Source organism: Schistocerca serialis, chromosome 2, assembly GCF_023864345.2.
Source record: "Schistocerca serialis cubense isolate TAMUIC-IGC-003099 chromosome 2, iqSchSeri2.2, whole genome shotgun sequence".
NCBI lineage: Eukaryota > Metazoa > Arthropoda > Insecta > Orthoptera > Acrididae > Schistocerca > Schistocerca serialis.
The window spans coordinates 517,412,791-517,431,159 of record NC_064639.1 but is presented as its reverse complement, the minus strand read 5'-3'; the positions used below and the strand labels follow the sequence as shown (position 1 = coordinate 517,431,159).

Here is an 18,369-nt window from a genome sequence, read left to right as displayed (position 1 = left end):
TGCTGGGAAAAGGTAGCAAGCAAAGAGTGAAAAAGGGAAACTGGAAAAACTTTCTATATTCAGTTAGTAAATCAGTGTGGCTCACTATTTGAAGTAGTGGAGGAAGGGCTTCATCCAGATGTAGTTGAATGTAGGTTGATACAGAATATTAGCTTAAAAAAAAGACAGGTAGGAATGAAATCAGATTAAGAAAAGAAGAATTCTGCTTCCGGTAGCAGTCATGGGAGGCATGTAAACCAGCAGCTTCAGGAGAAATTAGGTGCAGCATACCAGGTCACAAGTTTTGTGAAACCAAGTGCTAGCCTTAGCCATGTAACAGAAAACGTAGGTCAGCTACGCAGGGACTCTGAGAAGGAAGATCAGGTAATTATAGTTGGGGGAGCAGGAAACAGCCTGGCTATGAATCCAAGATTTAGTATTAGAAGTGAACTGTTTAGAATATGAGCAGAAAGTGGGCTCACAAATGTGGGTTTGTGGAGGTATATCAGCACCATGATCAGCCCTGGGTAAACACTGCTGTAAGGCATGTTGAAACTGAGCTGAACAGGATGCTGGCAAAATCTCACATAACTGTTGTTCTAGTTGATGTTATTGGTAGGTGGCGATACACTTCACATGCCTGCATCTAAATAGGAAGGGGGAAGATAACTTCTTTATTAGAAGATACTGCAATGGGGCCAAGTCACACAATGGATGATCCCTGTGTTTAATGGGACCAGGCAGATAAGTTTTTTAGGTTGAAGCTAAAGTCCAGAGAGGCAACAATCAAGAAAAATAGAATAAAAGATGCTTCATGTACACTAAATAGGGATATAGCTAAGGGTAGTATAAACTTACTTCATCAAAATATCAGATAAAAAAAAAGGTAGATGCACTGTTAGTGTGTTCAGATGATCTCAAAAATAAGAACGGGATTGATATACTTTGTCTGTCTGAACACCAAGTAACTATGGGGATGGAAAGTGTCAGTATAAATGGGTATAATTTAGTTTCTTACACTTGCAGATCTAGTATGGATAAAGAAGGAGTTGCCATTTACACAAAACAAGGGTGTAAACACAAAACTGTAGAAGCAAGAAAATTTTGTGTCGATCAGCACTTTCCAGTTTATGCATGTGAACTACAGCTAGATAATGTGGTGGGGATATTAGCAACAGTGTACAGGACCCCATTAGGAGACTGGGAGCTATTCCTAAAAAAGTTTGACTCCCTATTATGCTGTATGCCATACACAAAGGAGAAGTTATTAATAGGTCGTGATTTCAATGTAAAATTCCTACGCATTTTGATAGGAGCTAGAAGTGTTATTAATGACATATAACTTAGAACTGGTGATCAGTTTCCCTACACATATAACTCAAGACACTAGTAGTATAATAGATAATGTATTTGTACAGCAAGAGGATGTAAAAGTAACACATGCTGTCTGTGTGATAAATGGATCATCGGACCATGATGCAAAATTGATTAACTTACAAAACCTAGCAGGATGCACAGTTCAGAAACCATTAAATAAGAGTGTAAGGCTGCTCATCCCAGTATCTAAAGAGCACTTCAAAGAAAGTTTAAGAAATGTTAATTGGGGAGATGTATATAATGAGCCAAATGCTGATGATAAATACAAAATATTTCTTGATACATTTATATTCCTTTTTGAACATTGTTGCCCAAAAAATTACTAAGTGCAACACCAAACAGTTTTCAAAGAAACCTTGAATTACAACAGGTATTAAAGTGTCTTCAGAAAGAAAAAGAAAACTGTGCTGTTTGAGGCTTTCCTGCTGCTGCATCTGCTTGATAGGTTCCCGGGAATTACGCCGGATAATATTGTAGAAACCGCACAATATTTCAGCGAGACAACTGCCCGCCATCTTCAGGTGCTACTGTCGCGTCGCTGAGAAGCTCGTTAATTTATATGCTGGCTTCCTAGAACAGCACAGGTGCCAGTGGGGCATGCGGCTGACGATTCCTTAGTGCCACCAAGGCTGGCTCCCAGGCTTTGCTCAGGTGAAACCCCGTGTCTCTGTTTATTAGGTCACTGCTTATATGTATTTCAACCACCTCTTTGATGATGGAGTCCCAGTATGTGGAAGCATGCGAGAGGATCTTGGTTTCTTCATAATTCATGCCATGTCCCATGTCAAGGCAGTGTTCAGCAACCGCAGATTTCTCTGGCTGACCCAACCTCGTGTGACATTTATGTTTGTCACATCTGTCTTTAACTGTACTACACGTCTGGCCAATATAAGACTTCCCACATAGGCATGGGATTTTGTATATTCCTGGTCTCCTCAGGCTGAGGTTGTCTTTAACAGTGTCTTCTACTTAAAATGGAGTGCAAATTATTCAGACTATATTCACTCACTGTTTGATAAAAAGAGCTCTCAGCAATCTCCAACAAACTGTAAACTTAATTTCAAAACTTTTCTAAATTTTTTCTTGTTTACTTGTTTAATGTCAAATATTTAACACCTTCACTCATTTGTAAGGTAACTGGATGTTTGAAGCAGTGAATTCATTTCTTTTAAATATCAAGGGATTGTTGGTATTCCAGAATGAACAAGTCTTAAAATGCAATTCTGCCTAGGTTGCACTACTATAAATTTGTTTCCCTGATTTTTCTGATTGAAAAATGTGTGATTTTTCTAAAATAACATTTTAGTTTATGAATTATTCAAATTATAAAAATTAACTTTCTAGAAGTTTCTTTGTGGGCTTTTGAATTCCAATCCACATTAATATTTCCACTTCATGAAAGAGTAGTTACCATTTGGGCATTTTTTGATTATACAGCTTGTATTTAATCAGTGTAATTTCACTGACAGATTTGTTTTTGTATTTTTTACATTCTGCTATATTTTATGTTAAGATGTAAAATGTAACAGCATTGCATTTTAACAATTTTTAATTCCTGTGCTATGCATGTCTTTACATAAGCATCACACACAAAGCCACAATCATTTTGGTACCTCCTATACCATGGCGACCTCCTTTTGGCTGATGTAGTGCAATAACTCAATGTGGCATGGACTCAGTGAGTCTTTGGAAGTCCCCGGCAGAAATACTGAGCCATGCTGCCTCTATAGTCATTCATAACTGCAAAAGTGTTGCCACTGCAGATTTTAATGCATGACTGACCTCTCAATTATGTCTCATAAATGTTCAATGGGATACATGTCGAGGGAGCTGGGTGGCCAAATCATTCGCTCGAATTTTCCAGAATGTTCTTCAAATCAATTATGATTGGTTGTGGCTCAGTGACACTGCACATTGCCATCCATAAAGATTTCATCAACAGTTGGATTCAAATGATCTCCAAGTGGCCAAACATAACCACTTCCAGTCAATGATTGGGTCAGCTGGACCATACTATACAGTCCATTCCACGTAAACACATTCCAAACCATTATGGAGCCACCACCAGCTTTCACAGTGTTTTGTTGACAACTTGGGTGCATGACTTTTTGGGGTCTGCACCAAACTTGAACCCTACCATCTGCTCTTACCAGCTGAAATCAGGACTTATCTGACCAGTACACAGTTTTCCACTCATCTAGGGTCCAACCAATGAGCCCAGGAGAGGCACTGCAGGTGATGCTATGCTGTTAGCAAAGATATTCATATCGGTTGTCTGCTGCCATAGACCATTAACGCCAAATTTCACTGCCCTGTCCTAACAGATATGTTTATCGTATGTTCCTCATGAACTTCTGGGCTTATTTCATGCAGTGGTACTCGTCTGTTAGCAGTGACAACTCTATGCAAACATCACTGCTCTCTGTCATTAAGCAAAGGCTGTCAACAACTACACAGCCCGTGGTGAGAGACAATACCTGAAATATGGTATTCTCAGCACACTCTTAACATTGCGAATCTCAGAATATTGAATCCCCTAATGATTTCCAAAACAGAATGTCACATGGGTCTAGCTCCAACTAATATTCCAAGTTCAATGTCTGCTGATTCCTGTCATCTGGCCATAATCTCACAGCAAACATTTCCAATTGTATCACCTGAGTCAAGTGACACCTCCACCAATGCACTGCCCTTTTATATCTTGTGTACTTGACACTACCTCTATTTATATATGCGCATATCACTATTCTATGACTTTCGTGACCTCAGAGTAGTTTTTATGGGTTTAGTGACACTGCTTTCAATCAAACTTTGTATATTCTTCCTCCTTCAGTCATCAAAAGTTATTTAGCTCCTTTTCAGCAAAACACATCCACTTCTTTTACTGTCTCATTCCCTAATACACTGAAGTGCCAAAGAAGCTGGTATAGGCATGTGCAGTCAAATAAAGAGATATGTAAACAGGCAGAATACAGTGCAGCAGTTGGCAATGCCTATATAAGGCAACAAGTGTCTGGCACAGCTGATACATTGGTTACTGCTGCTACAATGGCAAGCTACCAAGATTTAATTTGAGTTTGAACATGGTGTTATAATCAGCACATGAACGATAGGACACAACCTCTACGAGATAGAGATGAAATGGGGATTTTCCCTTACAACCTTTTCACACATGTACTGTGAATATCAGAATCTGGTAAAACATAAAATCTGTGACATCTCTGCAGTCAGGAAGAAGATCCTGCAAGAATGGGGCAAATGACGACTGAAGAGAATCATTCAACGTGACAGAAGTGCAACCCTTCCACAAATTGCTGCAGATTACAATTCTGGGCCATCAACAAGTGTCAGCATGCAAACCATTCAGCGAAACATCATCGATATGGGCTTTCGGAGCCAAAGGTCCACTCATGTATCTTTGATGACTTCACAACACAAAGCTTTACGCCTCACCTAGGCCTGTCAACACTGACATTGGACTGTTGGTGACTGGAAACATGTTGCCTGGTTGGAAGAGTCTCATTTCAAATTGTATCAAGTGGATGGACATGTACGGGTATGGAGACAATCTCATGAATCCATGGACCCTGTATGTCAGCAGGGGACTGTGCACGCTTGTGGAGACTCTGTAATGGTGTGGGGCGTGCACAGTTGGAGTGATGTGGGACCCCTGATACATATAGATAAGACTCTTGACAGGTGACACATACGTAAGCATCCTGTCTGATCATTTGCATACATACATGTCCATTGTGTATTCCAATGGACTTGGGCAATTCCAATAGGACAATGCAAGACCCCACACGTCCAGAATTGCTACAGAGTGGCTCCAAGATCACTCTTCTGAGTTGAAACACTTCCGTTAGACACAAAACTCCCCAGACATGAACATTATTGAGTGTAGCTTGGATTCCTTGAAACAAGCTGTTTAGAAGAGATCTCCACCCCCTCGTACTCTTACGGATTTATGGACAGCCCTGCAGGATTCATGGTGTCAGTTCCCTCCAGCACTACTTCGAACATTAGGCGAGTCCATGCCACATTGTATTGTGACACTTCTGCGTGTTCGGGGGGCCCTGCACGATATTAGCCAGGAGTACCAGATTCTTTGGCTCTTCATTGTATAATTCACTCAGCAATACCCGATTTGATTTGACTGCATTCCATTACACTTGTTTTATTTTTGATTATGTTCATGTTATATCCTCTTTCCAAGATGCAGTCCATTCCATTCAGCTCCTCTACCAAGTCCTTAGCCATCACTCACAGAATTACAATGTCAATTGTAATTGGCATTCCAGCCTGAGATACTGGAGTTGGCTGTCGTGTGTGCATGAGGTATGCTTGCTTGTGTGTGTGTGTGTGTGTGTGTGTGTGTGTGTGTGTGTGTGTGTGTGTGTGTGTGTGATTTTCTGTCTTTACTGATGAAGGCTGTGGTGGAGAGCTACAGGCGAGTGTCTTTCAATCATACCTGTACCTGTCTGCAACTTGATGTGTCTTCTTTACAGTAAGTAGCAATCTGTCTTTTCCTACATTGATACTCCTACCTGGAGTTTCCATTGTTTGAGAATTAGAATGTCATTAGCAAACCTTAAAATTAATATTAGTCTCCCTAAACTTTAATTCCATTTCAAAATTTCTTCTTGGTTTCTTTTACTGCTCTCTTATTGAACAGATTGAATAATATCAGGGATAGGTCACAACCCCAGGTCCTTTGACAATTATAACTCTGGGTTTTGTATAAGCTGAGAATAGTCTTCCACTCCCTGTACTTTATCCCTATTGCTGTTGTTGTTGTTGTTTTCATTGTCATCTTCATTAAGAAGAATCATTTGCTGGAGTTCTCCATGTTAAGTCTATCCTATTTTGAGCCTGTTCTCCCCTAATAACCACTGCAACCTGAATCCATATGAACCTGCTTACTATATTCAACACTTCAACACTTGGTCTCCCACTGCAATTATTAGCATCCACACTTCCCTCCAATATCAAACTGACAATTTCTTGATGCTTCAGAACATGTCCTATTGACGGTTTATTGTCATAATGAAGTACCTAGGAAATAGGTCATTTTGACAAATCTGTTTCACCAGTGTCTTAATGTTCAAGCTGGGAAATTGTTGTGTCGATTTAAATACACGCTAAGAACCGCAAGGTGTCACAATTATCAGTAATGTGAACTTGGGTGGTAGCAGTGATAGTGTTTCTACCATTGCAAAATGTGCAGTTTGTGGATAGATAGTTATGACTTTAAACCCTGAAATTGATACCTTCTTTTCATCAAGTTGAGTCATAAAGTTCTCTTCTCCCCTATTCAAACTCCTTATTAGTTGCATGATGTTGCAAAATTTCTTTTGCCTTCATCTCAAAACATGCATTTTTTACATAAATCATAATGACTTTAAACACCCAAAATGATATCTTCTGACAAGTTGTGCCATAAATTTCTTTTCTCCCCTATTCAACCTCCTCATTAGTTACTTGATGTTGCAAAATTTCTTGTGCTTTTATCTCAAAAAATGCATTTTGCAGATATATCATTATGACTTTAAACACACGAATTGATACCTTCTTTTCATCAACTTGAGCCATAATTTCTCTGCTCCCCTATTCAATGTTGCAAAATTTCTTTTGCCTTCATCTCAAAACACATTTTTTTAGATACATTTTTATGACTTCAAACGCCCAAACTGATACCTTCCTTTCATCAAACTGAGCCATAAATTTCTTTTCTCCCCTATTCAACCTCCTCATTAATTATATGATCTATCAATCTAATTCTCGATATTCTGTTCAACTGCTTTTCCAAGTCTTTCGTTGTTACAAATAACTTCAGTAAAATGGAAATGACACTCACGTCTCCAAAAGAAGTAGTGTCCATCATAAAATCCATAAAATCAGAGTATTCTAGTGGTTATGATAACATATCAATGAAGTTAATTAAAGTGTGCTTATACGAGTTGAGTTGTATCTTAAGTTATTTATGTAATCAATCTCTTACCAGAGGAACACTTCCAGACTGGTTAAAATATGCTGACGTTAAGTCCCTTTACAAGAAGACGGATAAGGAGATGCCATCAAACTATCAACCAATTTCACTTTTTTCGGCTTTTTCAAAAAGGTTGTGTTCAAGCGTCTTCTTAAGCATCTGACTGCAAACAATATATTGTCCAAGTCACATTAAGGGTTCCTTAATGGTTCTGATACATAGAAAGCTATTTACACGTACAGTGAGAATGTATTTAGTTCACAGTTAACAAATTAGTGGCTACTAGCATTTTCTGTAACCTGTCAAAAGCCTTAGACTGTATGAATCACAGCATTCTCTGACATAAATTCTCCTGAGTAACAGGAAGCAAAGGATGTTGTTGCAAAATATCCGTCAATAAGCAGTCAGTCTTCATCTGGATGGGAATTAGTTACATGTGGCATTCCTCAAGGTTCCATCTTGGGTCCATCGCATTTTCTTCTGTACATTAATGACCTCCCATCTGTTACATTGCCAGATGCTAAGTTTGTTTTGTTCACAGAAAATACAAACATTGCAATAAGCAGAAAGTCATGTACAGATTTAGAAATGGCTGCTAATTAAAATTGTCACTGTCCTTAATAAATGGTTTAAAGCTAAGTCATTGTGATTAAGCTATGCAGTTCAGAATCAGTGAGAAATTTCCTTCTAGCATGTGTATAACATGTGGAGACATGCAGATTGAAGAGGTTAACAGTGATAAATTTCTGGGATTACAACTCAATAATACATTTGGTTGGGAAGGGCATACCACAGAATCACTGAAGTGCCTAAATAGGTCTGTATTTGGCGTAAGAATGACTTCAGGTGTAGGAGATATAAATATAACAAACTTGCATACTTTGTTCATTTTCATTCTATTATGTCATATGGGATCCTATTCTGGGATAACTCAACAAACCAAGCAAAAGTTTATAGTGTCCAAAAGTGTGCAACAAGACTTATTTAAATGATCAGGCTAGTGACAATTATATTCAAATATTATTATTTTTTATGTTATATTCTCTGACTTGTCCCACATCCACGGGAAACATCTTATTTTTGGGTCTACGGAATGAAAACCCAATCTAATCTAATCTAATCTAATCTTTATATCTAAAAACAAAGATGATGTGACCTACCAAAAGAAAGCGCTGGCAGGTCGACAGGCACACAAACAAGCACAAACATACACACAAAATTCAAGCTTTCACAACCATCGGTTGCTTCGTCAGCAAAGAGGGAAGGAGAGGGAAAGACGAAAAGATATGGGTTTTAAGGGAGAGGGTAAGGAGTCATTCCAATCCCGGGAGCGGAAAGACTCACCTTAGGGGGAAAAAAGGATGTGTATACACTCGCACACACACACATATCCATCCACACATATACAGACACAAGCAGACATATTTAAAGGCAAAGAGTTTGGGCAGAGATGTCAGTCGAGGCGGAAGTGCAGAGGCAAAGGTGTTGTTGAATGACAGTTGAGGTATGAGTGGCGGCAACTTGAAATTAGCAGAGATTGAGGCCTGGTGGATAACGGGAAGAGAGGATATATTCAAGGGCAACTACCCATCTCCGGAGTTCAGATAGGTTGGTGTTAGTGGGAAGTATCCAGATAACCCGGACGGTGTAACACTGTGCCAAGATGTGCTGGCCGTGCACCAAGACATGTTTAGCCACAGGGTGATCCTCATTACCAACAAACACTGTCTGCCTGTGTCCATTCATGCAAATGGACAGTTTGTTGCTGGTCATTCCCACATAGAATGCATCACAGTGTAGGCAGGTCAATTGGTAAATCACGTGGGTGCTTTCACACGTGGCTCTGCCTTTGATCGTGTACACCTTCTGGGTTACAGGACTGGAGTAGGTGGTGGTGGGAGGGTGCATGGGACAGGTTTTACACCGGGGGCAGTTACAAGGGTAGGAGCCAGAGGGTAGGGAAGGTGGTTTGGGGATTTCATAGGGATGAACTAAGAGGTTACGAAGGTTAGGTGGACAGCGGAAAGACACTCTTGGTGGAGTGGGGATGATTTCATGAAGGATGGATCTCATTTCAGGGCAGGATTTGAGGAAGTCATATCCCTGCTGGAGACCCACATTCAGAGTCTGATCCAGTCCCGGAAAGTATCCAGTCACAAGTGGGGCACTTTTGTGGTTCTTCTGTGGGAGGTTCTGGGTTTGAGGGGATGAGGAAGTGGCTCTGGTTATTTGCTTCTGTACCAGGTCGGGGGGGGGGGGGGGGGGGGGGGAGGGGGGCGGGGGGTAGTTGCGGGATGCGAAAGCTGTTATCAGGTTGTTGGTGTAATGGTTCAGGGCTTCCGGACTGGAGCAGATTCGTTTGCCATGAAGACCTAGGCTGTAGGGAAGTGACCGTTTGATGTGGAGTGGGTGGCAGCTGTCATAATGGAGGTACTGTTGCTTGCTGGTGGGCTTGATGCGGACGGACGTGTGAAGCTGGCCATTGGACAGATGGAGGTCAACGTCAAGGAAAGTGGCATGGGATTTGGAGTAGGACCAGGTGAATCTGATGGAACCAAAGGAGTTGAGGTTGGAGAGGAAATTCTGGAGTTCTTCTTCACTGTGAGTCCAGATCATGAAGATGTCATCAATAAATCTGTACCAAACTTTGGGTTGGCAGGCCTGGGTAACCAAGAAGGCTTCCTCTAAGTGACCCATGAATAGGTTGCCGTACGAGGGAGCCATCCTGGTACCCATGGCTGTTCCCTTTAATTGTTGGTATGTCTGGCTTTCAAAAGTGAAGAAGTTGTGGGTCAGGATGAAGCTAGCTAAGGTAATGAGGAAAGAGGTTTTAGGTAGGGTGGCAGGTGATTGGCGTGAAAGGAAGTGCTCCATCGCAGCGAGGCCCTGGACGTGCGGAATATTTGTGTATAAGGAAGTGGCATCAATGGTTACAAGGATGATTTCCGGGGGTAACAGATTGGGTAAGGATTCCAGGCGTTCAAGAAAGTGGTTGGTGTCTTTGATGAAGGATGGGAGACGGCATGTAATGGGTTGAAGGTGTTGATCTACATAGGCAGAGATACGTTCTGTGGGGGCTTGGTAACCAGCTACAATGGGGCGGCCGGGATGATTGGGTTTGTGAATTTTAGGAAGAAGGTAGAAGATAGGGGTGCGGGGTGTCGGTGGGGTCAGGAGGTTGATGGAGTCAGGTGAAAGGTTTTGTAGGGGGCCTAAGGTTCTGAGGATTCCTTGAAGCTCCGCCTGGACATCAGGAATGGGATTACCTTGGCAAACTTTGTATGTGGTGTTGTCTGAAAGCTGACACAGTCCCTCAGCCACATACTCCCAACGATCAAGTACCATGGTAAACATGTTCCACTTTCCACCTTCTAATACCATGTCACCCTCACAACACCCCCACAACGACCCCATTTAGTTTTATTTACATTCCCTCTGCAAACATGCCTTCGCCCTAGCCAGATTATGCCCCCATATTTCATTTTCTCAGGCTTGTCTGACATTTGGCATTACCCCCAAAGGCCTCACACTTAAAGTTCCCATCTCTGGCTGCAACCCTTCTTTCCATCAGTCCCTATACCAGTTCCAAACTGAACAATCCATTGCCCTCACCCACCTAATCCTTCACCTACACATCAACTCAGCCAATGAACACACCCGTCAACTCCTATCCTTAATAAAAGTCCTCAATGTTTCCTCTCCCCCATCCACACCGGCTGTTCAGAGCATCCTCCTACAGGCCGACCGCAAATTAGAACAGCATGCCACCCTCCACCTCAAAAAAACTATCCAATCTCCTGGTTTCCCACCTCTGGAAAGGCAATTCACTCACCCTTCACAACCTTTCCAGCAAACCTCAACCTCCTCTCATTGCCCACAAACCCAGTCTCTCCCATCTACTCAATCTCCCACTTCCAGCTCCACTCCCTCCAAAACCTCAAAATTCCAATCAACATAATCTGGAACCACAACACCCTAATTCAGTAGTTAACCTTTCCTCCAAACCTCTCTCCCAATCCGAAACCTCTGTCCTATCCAAAGGCCTCACCTTCAGCCCCACTCCCAGATTCAACCAAACAGCCCTCGTCAAAGATTTACTGTCCTACACTCGTACTCTCTGCTGGAAATATCACTTTGCTACGAAGAAAAATGATCCTAATCCTACTCCTAATGATCCAACTCCCCAAGACACTATCCAAATTGAACCCTGCCTGGAACAGTTCCGTCCTCCGTCACAGCGGGACCCACCTCCTCTTCCTCAAAATCACCCTCTCCAAACCTTCCAGGAATTTCTGACTTCCAGCCTTGCCTCTCAATCCTTCTTAAAAAACCTTAATTCTACTCCCAACATCACCACTGCTGCAGCCCAGGCTATCCGAGATCTGAAGGCTGACCAATCCATCGTCATTCTTCCGGCGGACAAGGGTTCCACTACCGTGGTACTTGATCGTTGGGAGTATGCGGCTGAGGGACTGCGTCAGCTTTCAGACAACACCACATACAAAGTTTGCCAAGGTAATCCCATTCCTGATATCCAGGCGGAGCTTCAAGGAATCCTCAGAACCTTAGGCCCCCTACAAAACCTTTCACCTGACTCCATCAACCTCCTGACCCCACCGACACCCCGCACCCCTATCTTCTACCTTCTTCCTAAAATTCACAAACCTAATCATCCCGGCCGCCCCATTGTAGCTGGTTACCAAGCCCCCACAGAACGTATCTCTGCCTACGTAGATCAACACCTTCAACCCATTACATGCCGTCTCCCATCCTTCATCAAAGACACCAACCACTTTCTCGAACGCCTGGAATCCTTACCCAATCTGTTACCCCCGGAAACCATCCTTGTAAACATTGATGCCACTTCCTTATACACAAATATTCTGCACATCCAGGGCCTCGCTGTGATGGAGCACTTCCTTTCACGCCGATCACCTGCCACCTACCTAAAACCTCTTTCCTCATTACCTTAGCCAGCTTCATCCTGACCCACAACTTCTTCACTTTTGAAGGCCAGACATACCATCAATTAAAGGGAACAGCCATGGGTACCAGGATGGCTCCCTCGTACGGCAACCTATTCATGGGTCGCTTAGCAGAAGCCTTCTTGGTTACCCAGGCCTGCCAACCCAAAGTTTGGTACAGATTTATTGATGACATCTTCATGATCTGGACTCACAGTGAAGAAGAACTCCAGAATTTCCTCTCCAACCTCAACTCCTTTGGTTCCATCAGATTCACCTGGTCCTACTCCAAATCCCATGCCACTTTCCTTGACGTTCACCTCCATCTGTAGAATGGCCAGTTTCACACGTCCATCCACATCAAGCCCACCAACAATCAACAGTACCTCCATTATGACAGCTGCCACCCACTCCACATCAAACGGTCCCTTCCCTACAGCCTAGGTCTTCATGGCAAACGAATCTGCTCCAGTCCGGAAGCCCTGAACCATTACACCAACAACCTGATAACAGCTTTCGCATCCCGCAACTACCCCCCCCCCCCCCCCCCCGACCTGGTACAGAGGCGAATAACCAGAGCCACTTCCTCATCCCCTCAAACCCAGAACCTCCCACAGAAGAACCACAAAAGTGCCCCACTTGTGACAGGATACTTTCCGGGACTGGATCAGACTCTGAATGTGGGTCTCCAGCAGGGATACGACTTCTTCAAATCCTACCCTGAAATGAGATCCATCCTTCATGAAATCCTCCCCACTCCACCAAGAGTGTCTTTCCGCCGTCCACCTAACCTTCGTAACCTCTTAGTTTATCCCTATGAAATCCCCAAACCACCTCACCTAACCTCTGGCTCCTACCCTTGTAACCGCCCCCGGTGTAAAACCTGTCCTATGCACCCTCCCACCACCACCTACTCCAGTGGTGGTGGTGGTTAGTGTTTAACGTCCCGTCGACAACGAGGTCATTAGAGATGGAGCGCAAGCTCGGGTTAGGGAAGGATTGGGAAGGAAATCGGCCGTGCCCTTTCAAAGGAACCATCCCGGCATTTGCCTGAAACGATTTAGGAAAATCACAGAAAACCTAAATCAGGATGGCTGGAGACGGGATTGAACCGTCGTCCTCCCGAATGCCAGTCCAGTGTGCTAACCACTGCGCCACCTCACTCGGTACCTACTCCAGTCCTGTAACCCAGAAGGTGTACACGATCAAAGGCTGTGCCACGTGTGAAAGTACCCACGTGATGTATCAACTGACCTGCCTACATTGTGACGCATTCTATGTGGGAATGACCAGCAACAAACTGTCCATTTGCATGAATGGACACAGGCAGACAGTGTTTGTTGGTAATGAGGATCACCCTGTGGCTAAACATGCCTTTGTGCACGGCCAGCACATCTTGGCACAGTGTTACACCGTCCGGGTAATCTGGATACTTCCCACTAACACCAACCTATCTGAACTCCGGAGATGGGAACTAGCCCTTCAATATATCCTCTCCTCCTGTTATCCACCAAGCCTCAATCTCCGCTAATTTCAAGTTGCCGCCACTCATACCTCACCTGTCATTCAACAACATCTTTGCCTCTGCACTTCCGCCTCGACTGACATCTCTGCCCAAACTCTTTGCCTTTAAATATGTCTGCTTGTGTCTGTATATGTGTGGATGGATATGTGTGTGTGTGCGAGTGTATACACGTCCTTTTTTCCCCCTAAGGTGAGTCTTTCCACTCCTGGGATTGGAATGACTCCTTACCCTCTCCCTTAGAACCCACATTCTTTCGTCTTTCCCTCTCCTTACCTCTTTCCTGATGAAGCAACCGTTGGTTGCGAAAGCTTGAATTTTGTGTGTATGTTTGTGTGTCTATCGACCTGCCAGCACTTTCATTTGGTAAGTCACATCATCTTTGTTTTTAGATATATTTTTCCCACGTGGAATGTTTCCCTCTATTATATTCTAATCTAATCTTTGATAGAATTACAAAGTCATCAACATACCTCAAAGATTTTATTCATCCTTTCTGAACATTTATCCCCTCCCCAAATTTTTCTATGTCTTTCTTTACTGAGGGAATAGTTTGTTAATTAGTGCCTCTAGTGATGCATTGCTAGTCTGTGACAGTTGTAAATTTCTTGGTACCAAAGAAGTGTGTCAAAGTTAAGCAAATCTTTTATTCATTTATGTAATAAAGCAGACTAATATCTCATGTGTTCCAGTTTAATGTGCCACGTCACTGAGCAATCAAAGAACCCTCAGTTGTGGTCAAACAATTGTCATAAAACTGCTCCTAAGGACCTACAGAAAACAGTAGACAGATCGAAGTGGAACTACTTTTTTTTCTGTGAGGAACCTGTCTCTTTTGTAGCCATTCCAGAGGAGCCACTCTGATATGTTATTAAAGTTTCTTCCAATTTCATTGCCAGATGATGATATTTATCTCCATTGTATGTACCACTATTAGTATAATTCTACTGACAAGATCTCTTCTGGATCGGTACATATGGTGTTGAAGATTAATCATAGTTTCCATGCTGTATGCTGGTTCATGAAATTTCCTACATTTGTTTTCATGTGACATAAAGTCTCTTTCTCCGATTACATGCCAATTAAAATTTTTCAGCATTTCTGTTACACTTTCACTTCATTCAAACACGTGCACCACCTTCCTTTGAATATGGTTGATGTCCTGCATTTCTCCAACCTTATATGAATGCCACACATGTAAGCAACACTTCTACAAAAGTTATATAATTTATCTCACTTTGTAGACAAACTGCAGTTTCTCAACATTCTATCAATGAACAAAAACCTGACACCTGCTTTAACTACAACTTCATATATTGTTACTTCCTGGTATTTCTACAACATTTAGATTTGTTGCAATTCAGTAATCATTATATTTGCACATTTCATGAGGTTCACAACTTTACACTTCTCTGCATTAACAGATAGTTTACGCGAATATGACCAAGCTCCATAATGCATATGACTTGCCTATTTTGGTGTAAAAATTGTATTAGGGCGTGTTTTTAATAGACTTATTTCTGTAGCAGGGGTTGCTCATGCAAAAGTGCTCAGAACTAATTTAGTTTGAGTCTTATTGTTGTTGTTGTGGTCTTCAGTACAGAGACGGGTTTGATGCAGCCCTCCATGCTATTCTATCCTGCGCAAGCTTCGAGTATTATTGATGACAGAAAATTTTATTGGCTGACGATGGGCAGATTAAAGGTTCCATGCAATTCCTGGGCAGTATCTCATGAAGTGAGGACATTTTCAGCCATTATTCATATGGGCATATTAATGTTAACCGAGATGTGTTGGTAATGATCCATTGACTGCGTCCCTCATTCTTTGTCAATGAACAATGAAGTGCAGTTTACACACACCACATTGTATTAAAAAACTGAAGACATAACATTTGCTCATTGCAGTGCAAAGGAGCCTGTTTACATAAAGTAACAAACTCCTTCAATTAGACAGTTTAGCATCCCCTTGAAGGCTATCAGTGCCAAACAAAAAGAACAAGAGAAGTAACTCTTTTGTGAACTCCAGTTTTGGGTCCTTATTCACAATAAAAGAATTTGACAATTAGTTGTATCATTCTCTGAATTTTGATAACTTTCGATGGCATACAAAACTGGTGTCATGTTTTGTGTACTTGCAAGTGAAGTGGTTATTATGTGACCAGTAATTAGTTGAGCCAGACCGACAGTATAATGTGCAATTCGGACTACCTCATAGCTGTGTTGGTAGATAATCTTGGGACAAACCACAGGTATACCATCAAACCTTTGAATTAGAAGTATCTTACTCATCCGCATAGCCAGTATCATTCACGCTACTGGGAAAAGTGGCAAGGGACTGAGATACCTAGCATTGTGGTGGACCAAAATCACAGACCACATGCACAACTAACAGAACGGTTAATAGAGCCTAAGGTCAGGACTAAAAACTGCCACACACTGAAGATCTAAATTATGATCAACAATATAACAAAAAGAATACCTAGATCTTATACAACCAAGGCCTTGGCTTGTATTGAATCTCAAGTGACTATCCTAAGAAAAGAAAAAGATTCCAACAACCCTAGGGCCCATAAAGAAAAGTTGCTAAACACAGTGTAAGGAAATGTGTTTTCTTTTCAGAAGGTAAAAATTCTGAAAATAATTGTATTAAAAAATAATCACAAATTTGAAAAAGTAGAAGGTGCTCACACCTGTACAGTGGGCAGAGGCAGTCCAAAACATGTTGTCGTTAATATAGCATGTGGTGAGGCAAGTCACAGCCACAGTAAGAGAAACCTCCTGTGTTTTCTGGATCGGAGCTATTCCCATTAGTAAATGTGCATTCCATCGGAAATGTTACGGAAGACTCAGAAGAATGCCACTTGAACTTGTTGCTACCAGGATACACTGCATAAAAAAGGAAAGGCATTTTCTAAAAATATATAAGCAGACAGACAATTTTATTGTCAGTTGGCATGAACAACAATGAAAATGTTATAAAAACAAAGATTAATTGCCAATAATTATAAAATTTACTAATACTCACTCTTCACAACGAAGTGGTCACATTCAATGGAGAGGTGCCTCTTGTCTCGAAATAGCATGGGAAGGCCTCGTTCATCAAACTTTGGACCCAGAAAGGTCCTCACTGTATCCGTTTGGACAGATTCTGAATTTTTTATCTGATTTTTTGAGCAAATAAAAAGTTCGCTGTTAAAACTCTCAGAGCATAAATTCCTTGAAAAGTTGTTCAACGTCACTCCCCACACCGAGATCTCACGAAATTACCATGAAGAGAAAAATCAGTGAAATTAGACCTTGTAATGAGGCTTATCCACCAGTGTTCTTCCACACATCATTAACAAATTGGACATGGGAGGAAGGAAGTTAGGTTTTAATGTCCCATTGACGATGAGGTCATTACAGATGGAACATGAGCACTGATGTGAAAGAATAGGAGGGAAATCGGCTATGTCATTTTTGAAGGAACTGCCTTGGCATTTGCTTTATGCAATTCGGGGAAAGCATGGAAACTTATATGTACATCGGGATAGGGTTTTTAACCACCATTCTCCTGCATGGAAGTCCAGAGCCTCTGGATAACCTCACTCCGTAAAGAAGTGGTGAAATTATACTGATACCTGCAGTAACATTCCCCCTCCCAACACACACAGTAAGATGGCTTGTGGATTAGCAATTCGAATGTTGCTGTACAAATAAACAGAAAGAACAATAATTATGTTATAAAATAGAAAAAAATTACAGTTACATTAATAGCTTTCTGACAGACAAAAGAACGTATATAATCCATTGAAGGGTCATTGAATGTTTATTTGTGTACTCATCATTAGCAAACAGTCAGAGCAAAATACCCATAATCCATTTTTATTGTGGCTCCTTGCAGTATATGATGAGAAAGGAATATAGCTCTAGATTTTAGGATATTTCTGGAACTACTTTATGTAAAATTCAATACTTACTTAGAGCTCCCTGCACTCTGGTCTGTTTATTGTTCTTGGTTTATTTTAGCGTCAGTCATTTACCAGGGATCACCTGCGGAATGCAATATGTAGGCCCCACACCATCAGAAATGTCATGGAAATATGTGACCCTTACTGCCTGGGTGTCTGGGATGTGCGTAAACTTCTAAATGAGCGATAACATAAAATCCCCTTGCTACCATAATTTTATACAATTTTCATCTTGTTCCGGATAATTCATAATACGGTACACTGTACTTATTACATGCACAAAACAATTTACATCAAGTTTTGTGTAACTATTATGAGCGGGGATGGTCGAATGACGTAATCTTTAAATGTCAAATATTGCATTTAGCTTCTCCTCATACTGAACACACTGCACAAGATCTTGTTTCATGGATAACGTCTTTTGGCTTTATTTAAAGGCGTTATCCTTGAGTAGGATGATCCAAAACAATTTTGCACACAAATGATGTATCATTTGTGGATTACATACTTCCCTTACTTCCACCCTCACACATACGTTAGTTGTCATTCCTTGGGCTCCTATGAACATTAAAAATAAACCTAAATC

At 41.6% G+C, this 18,369-nt stretch overlaps 1 protein-coding gene across 1 annotated transcript in view; it reads right to left on the bottom strand.

The window, feature by feature from the left end:
• Nucleotides 1-17,006, bottom strand: part of LOC126457489 (phenoloxidase 1-like) — a 208,413-nt gene extending 191,407 nt beyond the window's left edge. The window contains exons 1-2 of the mRNA XM_050093789.1: nt 16,859-17,006; nt 16,524-16,719 (exon numbers count right to left, since the gene is read on the bottom strand). The gene's annotated coding sequence lies outside the window, so the exon portion shown is untranslated. The remainder of the gene's footprint in view (nt 1-16,523; nt 16,720-16,858) is intronic.
• Nucleotides 17,007-18,369: the final 1,363 nt, after the last annotated feature.